General features: G+C 45.3%; 1 protein-coding gene and 3 non-coding genes across 9 annotated transcripts in view; 3 read left to right on the forward strand and 1 right to left on the reverse strand.

Annotated features, from left to right (window-relative positions):
* The window catches only part of FCGR1A (Fc fragment of IgG receptor Ia), a 40,807-nt gene that overhangs the window by 2,726 nt on the left and 29,062 nt on the right, over nucleotides 1–9,019 (forward strand). The window lies entirely within an intron of this gene.
* TRNAV-CAC lies at nucleotides 225–297 on the reverse strand. The gene has a single exon. It is a non-coding gene; the product is annotated as a tRNA-Val (tRNA).
* On the forward strand, nucleotides 7,187–7,259 carry TRNAV-AAC. The gene has a single exon. It is a non-coding gene; the product is annotated as a tRNA-Val (tRNA).
* On the forward strand, nucleotides 8,141–8,212 carry TRNAE-CUC. The gene has a single exon. It is a non-coding gene; the product is annotated as a tRNA-Glu (tRNA).

Raw genomic sequence — 9,019 nt, forward strand, 5'->3', positions numbered from 1 at the left:
TAAAGGTGACCGGAAGTGGCCTTGCTCGGTCTCCAGTGTGACTGTGAGGAGACAGTGGAGACCCGGTTGGTAGTGGCGAGTAGGCTTTGGGCTAGTAATCAAACTGCAGCCGTGTTTCTTGGGAATGGAAAATGCATCCTTGGCACAGTACCCTACCGTATGGCAAAGCACTCCTCTTTTTAGTTGGAGCTGTGAATGTAAGACTCAGAAAAAAGAGAGAGGTGTGTTTCCGCCCGGTTTCGAACCGGGGACCTTTCGCGTGTGAGGCGAACGTGATAACCACTACACTACGGAAACGCGATGGGCGGGCAGGCTTCACTGTATATCCATGAAAACCTTAGAACCTGCCGCGACGATTCTGGCCACCAACTTTTTGACTCGAAATAGGCCCGGGGGAAGCACCCGTCACAATCCCTCCGGCCGGGAGACTGCGGCTCCGACGCTCTCGGGCTGCTCCTAAAGCCTCTGACAGAGCCCTGTGGCCATGAGCATCTAACAGGGCCAATCAAATACAGGGCAGGGAATGGAGGGATGGCAAGAAAGCGCAAGAAACCGTTTGAAATGGCCCAGAGCCGAAGAGTGACAGAGCCGTGACTGGGGAGGGCGAGACCACGGGCAAACCGTTGTGTAGTCACATAACGGATTAATACTCCCCCGTAAAAACAACCAAACTATGGATCGGGCAATAACATGGATAATTGGAGAATTTTTCCCAACAGTATGTTCAGCCAAAGATGCTTATCAAGAAATATTTCTAAACACTGAAAATATATCTATTTTAACATACCTGTCTTATAGTCCTGTGTGATTACATTTTATGAAATATGAGAACAGAAGAGTGGTTCCCTCCTTTAGATACATGATGGGAAGTTTCCTGTGTTGATGGAAATGTTTTGAACACTCATCTGTGTGATAGTTACAAGGGTTTATACATTTATTACGTTTCACTGTATACTTTTTATATTTATGTTTTTGACATTAAAAGTAAGTTAATTATCTTTAAAACTAGAGAATTCTCAAAAGAACAGTCATTTTACATTTTGATTTTATTCTGATATATATCAGAATATGTGTGTGTGTGTGTGTGTGTGTGTGTGTGTGTGTGTGTGTATTCTGTAAAATTTGTGCAAAAGACTCTAGATACCTCCAAAGTGGTAAAGATGTTAGAGGCCATGGCTTTAGAGATCCAGGGAATGGCAAGGTTTGTGTGTAATAATCTATATATTGCTGGAAAGAAGGCACTTGGACCTTCCAGGTAGGTAAGTGTCACAGTCTGTGAGGAGCCTGTTTCCAGTAACATCGGCCTGTGCTCAGCCCTCTTCAGCAGTGCCATTTGGCTCCAGAAAGCCATAGCAGATATAAGAGAGGAGAAAAAGGCTGAACAGAACACTCACAGTCGTGTCCCCCAACCTAGACAAAAGTGGTAACACGCAGGGGCAAAGCAAAAGAGGAAGATGGGCAGAGGCAATGGGAATCTGTCTGAATCTGTACAGCACATATTATAAATGCATTTTTAAAAACTGTCAGCTTATGTTTGTAGTTAGCACTAGTTATGAAGCTGTCGGACTGAGGACTTTGTTTCTTTGCCTGTGGCTCCCTCCATCTTCAAAGCCATCAATGAAGAGTTTCTCCCTCATTGAATCCCTGATAAGCTTTGAATCTCTCTAACTTCCTAGTTCTCTGGTCTCTAGACCCAGATTTAAAGGGTTTGTGTGATTAGGTCAGTCAACCTGGACAGTCTCTCTGTCTGTAATGGTAATAAGAATAGCACCTACCTCATCAGGTAGTGGTGGTGATTACATGATGATAATTTTTGAAAATCTAATAGAACAACGCCATGGCAAATGCTATGTATTACTTCTCCCTCTAAACTAACACAACATTTTTTAGCATTTGAACATGTCTTTCAGATTTTTTTTTTTGCTTCATCACATTTTTAAGCAGTTGTATCCAGTTAACTTTTTAATCTTTGAAATATTGGTGGGATTATTGAAACTCTCAACATGGGAGAACCATCTATCCTACAGTCCTTGTTGGACCTTCCCAAACACACAGGACATCACTACTTCATGCTTCATGCTAATGTTTTACTTAAGAGGCTGCAAGGCTTGGTAAGGTGGCTCAAGATTTAGAGTGAGACTTCAAGGGATGTGAATTCTGACTTTTGCCTCATTCCAGTTGAATCATCTTGAAGAACTTATTTCATGTGGCTGTGAGCTTCTCTTTCTTCATCTCTAAAATGGGAAGTAATCAAATGCCATGTAGTTGGGAGATTAAGGAATAAGTTGTAGAAATCCCCGCAAAGAGCCTGTTACTGGGATTACTTTGTCCTTGGGATGGACCCTACCTCCTCTCTTGAGGGCAGGGACCATGTCGGCATGTCCAGTTTTCCCCTGAGGCAGGCGTCTCTGTTTTCTCAGAGTGTGAAGAGTGCAAAGACCTCACTGAATCCATGCTGGAGGAGGATGTGTAGTTTGAAGAAGGGGATCTGGCAGAGAAGATGAGACCAGCTGCAAGGCTTGGGTAAGGAGGCACTTGTGTGGGAAAGTGTGTGAATTACTGTTTGAAGTGAAGCTGCCCAGGCTGGTAGAATAAAGAGCAGATTTGTGCAAGGAGCAGGGCAGAAACGTACGTGGCAGGCACAGAATTGGGCAAAGATAACTGGTGGGGCCATGGGAACTGGATAGTGGGTAGATAGGTCTCGGAGAGGGGTTTTCTCTCTTAAATAATCGATGAATAAAATGGAAACATGCCTGGGTTGGAATACTAGCAATATGACTTCTAGCTGTGTGACCTTGGGCAAATTTACTTAACTTTCTCATACCCAGTTACCTCAGCCACCTCATCTGTAAAATGAAAATACCAACAGAGGGTTATGAAGATGAAATGCATGATTATAAGTGGTTAGAATCATCTCTAACACATATGAAGCTGTCAACAAATATTTCCTGTAATCGTTATACCTATTATTTATAGGTACGATGGTTGTCATTAATGGACTAACATTTTCTACTACAAGAGATATTTTCCAAGCTTTTCGAAGTGACCTTTCATGATAAAAATGAATCTCGCCAATTTGATTTTTTTTCTAAAAAGAATACTATGTAGAGTATTAACTGATAAGATCATTGGGTAGATAGATAATGGAGCAGCTGTTGTCTGGAAAATGAATTGTTAATTTGCTGAGGACTAGCACTGCTCATCCTTAGAGGGTTTCAAATATAGGATAGATTGTGGCATTTAACATGTCTTTTAATCCTTTGTTGAAATGAAATCCGAGAAGCTCAAAAGTGTAAAACCCACTAAAGCAGAGATATTTGATTGAAGGAGGTATTGATCTGGAGCCTCTGTGTCTACCTAGTCTATGCCTTCACCTCCTCTGATACTTTGTAGGAACTCTATAAGATAGAGTTTGAAAGAAAATCTGTAGAAGATCACCTAGTAGGACCATAGGGAGGAGATTCAAGCATCAGATGGTACAGATGACTGTAAACATCTTGTCTGCTTTAAGATTACGTGGTTCTAAGTCTTAACTGAATGCCTACACTCAATTTGGGTACTGTAAGTTAGGTAATATGTGCACTGTCTCTAGCCTCACGGAACTCACATTCTAGATTGGAATCCACGAGAAATGTCTATACAATACTTAGAAAACAGTGAAATCCTACAGAATGATGAAATTCCTACTCAGAACTTTATTTACTCTTAAGTGCCTGGTTATGTGACTGATTATAGCTCGTCTTCAGGTCATTCAAAAAAAATGCTATCTTCTTGATCCTGTCATCACTGGCTTTCCTTTTCATCCTTTCAATACCAGATGTACCTGTTCAACACTTCTGTATCTGGATCCCCCCCAACAACTTTTTGAACATGCTTGATGTACATTATGTGGAAATGGATGTGGGCTGAAGTGAGAAACTCAAGGGGCATCTTTTTAAAATAAAGTTAATACACAGAGAAACAAAACCAGTGCTATTTCCTCATTCGCTTTGCCACAGACAAGTCATACAATGTGTAAGAATTCAACTTGGGGAATTTTTTAGGAGCATTTTAAGGTGTCTCTGCTGAAACTCTCATAACCTATCAATTCACTGCATTTACTTTTGCATTTTTTTTTCTCTCCCACCTGAGGAAATATGATCCCCTAATTCAAGCTCAGGGCAGAGAACTGACTGACTTAAGACAGAAGATACAAGAAGGGCTGGATGTCTGTTATCTTTTCACCCATACGCAAAGAACCAGTCAAGTCTTTTGAGAGTGTCCTCAGGAGCACCAACATTGCCTACTGCCAGGGACAGAGATTCTGTGATCAACTGGCCCAAGGAAGCCAGCTGGCAGAGAACCTTGCCAGCAAACTCTCTGTGGGTAAGGTGGTTTGTAGGGTTTGAAGACCCTTAGCAGCTCCCAAGGTCCTCACCTCACATAAGACTCCACGCCTCCACGACCCTAGGAGTGACTTTTTAGCCAGATATTTTGTGCCGGTCTTAGCCTGATGCTATTGGTTAGAAATATCTGGGGGGCACTCACCTGGGCCTGAGATGAGCCCCAATGGAAATTTTTCCTTTTGGAGCCAATGCTGTGGCTGGACCTGCTCTTGTGGTTCTTACTGTAATTGCAAGATGCACTTCAGCAACAACAATCAGGGAACTTAAAAAAACAAATGAACAAGGTTTATTACTCCCAGGTCCTGCCGGGGCCACGCAGCGAGGTCCTGGGTAGAGATAGAGCCAGGGCCTGGAGTTCTACTTTTATTGGGGTCAAGGGTAGGGTGCTAGGATTTCATGAGTTCACTCTTTATTGGTGAATGTAAAACATAAGAAAGAGTTAAAATGCAGAGGGGAAAAAAAAGTAGTCAAACATCAGTTATCTACGTCAACCAGAAATCTCGAAAACAAAGGGAACAGCGGGGTGAGGCCGCCTTCCTCTCTATCTAATCACGTAGCTGGCCGTGTATTTATTGAGACAGCCATCTGTGTCAAAAGCTTCATGTCAGGCATTGGATTACAATTTTTAAAAAGCCTAATGACAACTGTGTTGTTCTGGGATGTATATTCAAGTGGTACGATTATGAAGAAAAGGAAAACTCAGCGTAGCAATCATCTCTGGAGGAAGAAAAGGAGCTTGGGATTGAGAAGAGGCTAACTGGGAAGACACACAGGGGGCTTCCCGTGTATCCGCTCTATTTCTTTACCTAGGTGGTGGTTACATGAGTGTTCACCTTACAAATGTTTGTTAACTATCCATACAAGTATTATGCAGTTTTTGTATCCTATATTTCACAATATTTAAATTTTTAATTAAGAAAAAGCTAACTGTCAGGTGCTTACACTACATCTGTTTTTTCACCTCACATTCTGGGGACCATGACAATGTCAGCACTGGCTGGGGGTGAGCACAGTGGAGAAATACACCTTTTCCTTGGCTCTGGCCTCAACATTTGCCTCTTCCTGGCCTGACCCCAAGGGACATGCCTGAGGCCTGTCTGTCTCCCGCTCCTCTAGCGGAGTCAGAAACCCCACAGATTCCAGTTCAGTCTGCAGAGAAGCTTGGGTAGCACTTTGAAAGCTGGGGGAGGGGGTTGCCATGATCCTGCAAGGTGCAGGAGCGCAGGGGCCCAAGAAGTGACTTTGTGAGTTTGGTTCCCCAGGGCCCGAAGCCCTTCTCACTCCTGTAGAGGAAAGGGCAACAGCTCCCTTTGTTCTGTCCCAGAGTGATCCCAGAGTGTCTTACAGGGCTGAAAGTGGATGAATCATCTCTGGGAGATTGTGGGGATGGATCAAGGAAGGAAGGAAAAGGAAAGAAATGTCATGAAATTTCTTGATCTAGAGTTACCATGAAGCCCACCTCATCTGGAACTGGGTCCTCCAGTCACTGGTGAGGGCGAAAGAGCCCATTCACATCTGAGTCTCCATTCTGGGCCGAAACAGAGCAAGGCAGAGCATCGTGGCCTGGGGTCCAGTGAACATGCTCTCTATGCCTTCCCCAGGGTGGGAGCACTTGAACTTTGAGTGTGAAGGATCTGGGTAACCTCGGGAATAAGAAAAGCAACTGCTGGAGAACATGGCATGCTTACCCTCCACACTTTGTTTTTAACTTCACCTCCAAAGAAGTCAGAGAGAAATAAACATTAAGGCCTTTCAGCGAAAGAAAACTTTCCACTTCTTGATCTTTTGATGTGAAGCAAACATGAAAACTTTTCAGACACTACTTTTCTCTGAAAACAGTTCTTACCTCCTTATTAAATTTCCGAATCCATGACATATTAAGCGAGAAAATTATAAAGGCAAATGAAAAGAAGTTTCACGTATTGGAAACGGTGAAATAAAACTGCCCTTAAGAAAGAATCTCAAGCTATCACGAAATCTACGTGAGTTGCACCTGGGTCCACCACCAGGTGGTGGTCCTGAAACCCTTGTGGGTTTATATGCGGCCTGGTGGCCTGATCTTCAAACGAATTCAGTAATTCAGTTCAGAAAACATGGTTTGAGCCTGTGTTGTTGACTATTCGATATTTGCAGGCAGCAAATGCCTTAAGACTTCAGCCTTTGCTAAGGTACCTGCTAAAACGTGAAAGTGTGATCCAGTATTGAACTTCAATTAAAGAGAGTAGAATAAGCGACAGCAGCAGGAACCGGAGGGACCCCTTTTGTCCGGAGGACACCGGGGAGGAGCAGAGGCGGAAAGAGCGCGCAGGTCGGACGCGTGTGGGCAGAGGGGAGTGAGGGCGGGGAGGGCGCGACCGACGGTTCCTGGGTGGATTCGAGGCGCCCGCCATGGAACAAGAGCCGAGAGCACTGACCAAAACCGGGGGCGGGGGTCCGCAGCGGCGGAGGGGCGGCGTCCACGCCACGGGGAGGCGGGGGGGCGCCGGAGGGCTCAGACGCAGCGAACCCGTCGGCTTCTGCAGCTGCCTGGAGCGCGGGTGTCATAGGGGGCGCTCTGGCACTCGGGCTCTGAGTTCGGAGACCTGCGTTTGTTGCGGGATCCCGAAGCCAAACGCGGGTGTAGGGGGGCCCAGGGTCTTCGCTTCCGGGGCAGGCGCGAGACTCCAAGCCTCAGCCTCTCGGGAGCCGCAGCCTCCTAGTCTGAGAGACTGGGTGCTTCCTGGGACCCTTTCCACTTCAAAAAGTTGGCCAGAGTCATGACAGGCTCTACCGATATGGTTGCGCCCACCCCCGCCGGCTGAGTTCCCGTAGTGTAGTGGTTATCACGTTCGCCTAACACGCGAAAGGTCCCCGGTTCGAAACCGGGCGGGAACAGTCCCCTTTTCTTGAAAGTTACATTTACGTTTAACAATAAAAGGCGAGTAAGGGGGTGGGCTTTGGGAGCGTGCATAGCTGCAATTTTCGGTCACAAGAAACATAGTTGGAGTTCAATCCCTACCAGAAAACTCACTCACCACGACGAAACAGGCCCATTTGTTTCCTCTGAGTCACGTTGTAGCGCGGGCCACAACCGCTTAGTCCAACAAGGCACATTTCAGGTTACCCTTCGATCCAGAGCTCCCCGAACCGTCTCATGTAGCGCCTAACTCTTCTCTACAGGCTGACAGGCATGATGCCTCTGAAAACCAGGTTCTTCCCCGTGAAGCGCGCACTTGGCTTTCCTCCACCCCAACTAGCTTGGGGAACAGGTTAATTTACGTGACAGAATAAAGCAAAACCAGCCGAAGTCTGCACCTGGGGCTCGAGCCAAAGACACGTAGACAAAGTTTCATGATCCCCTAATTGAGCTGGTCAGGGCATGAAAAGGAGCCGTCTACGTGCTGTCATCAGGAGAGACCCCTGAGCTGGTGCATAGATCAGGAAGCAAACGGACTCCGTTCCTCCACCCCGCCGAGGGCCGAGTCCGCAACTTACAAAGAAACCGAAGTTCAGAAAGAGATCATGTCCTGGGCTCTGCCGCACACAGTGCTGAAGCTAGACTAGAACGCTACCCAAGCCAGTTACCTAATGGCCTGGCTTGAGCCCAGAGCCTCGCCCAAGCTGAGAGAGGTGAAGGCGGTGAGCAGCCGGCCAAGGGCTGGGAGCCCTTTCACAGGTGCATTCAGCCCTGGCTAATGGAAATCACATCCACTTTTGCTTGCAGGAATCTTTCATCATTTACATATCAGGACACCAATTCACACTTTGCTCGCGGCTCCCTGGTGGTCTAGTGGTTAGGATTCGGCGCTCTCACCGCCGCGGCCCGGGTTCGATTCCCGGTCAGGGAACTACTTTTGATTTTTCTCTCAGTTGATTTAAATGCTGGTGGGGCGCAGTTCCAGTGTTCCAGGCATCTCCCAGCCTGAGAGAGGCGAAGTGGGATGTCTTTTCCTGACTTCTAGACTGACTCCAAGCGGACATAGTCACCCCATCCTGATTTGTGGTGCGTTTTCAATTGTTACCTCTCCTCAAAGTCATTAAGGAGCTTCTGTTTCTAGGATCTCAGTGGAGGCCAACACTGGGTTTTAAAGTCTAGGTGTAGCTAAATTAGTGGTTTCAGCGCCAGATATAAGGTATAAGGGGAAAAAAATCAAGTTGATAAAAAAGTAAATTTTAAATACGTTAAAGCACTTTAAGGAATTTTAATAATTGACATCTAATGGCATAGAAAATTTTTATGTCGTATCATATTTCTAAAGATAACTACTTGTATGCATCAAATTGGCTTAATAATTTCACTCTAAAAGCTACTTTTTATTGTCCCTCAGATTTTCTAATAATGAAGAAAATATTGATAGCATAGCATACCTGTTTGTACAAGATTGGATTTATTTTCTTTTCAAAACCTTAATTTTGAACTTCCTAAATTTCCTATACTGGTTTTACTGGTCAAATAAGCAAACTTTAATTCCACGGTCTCAGAGACAGGGACTGTAGTGTCTTCACTCTATGAATTTTGACGTATAATCATTCCAATCACTGCGCTGCCTTGTTCTTGGACGACAGGTACTCGCATTCTTTTCTTTCGTGCCTGCTCTCGGTTTGCCGCTCCCCTCCTCTCGATACTGATACGTGATGATAAAAAAAAAAAAAAA

The sequence above is a fragment of the Pteropus alecto genome, unplaced genomic scaffold (genome assembly GCF_000325575.1).
Source record: "Pteropus alecto unplaced genomic scaffold, ASM32557v1 scaffold106, whole genome shotgun sequence".
NCBI lineage: Eukaryota > Metazoa > Chordata > Mammalia > Chiroptera > Pteropodidae > Pteropus > Pteropus alecto.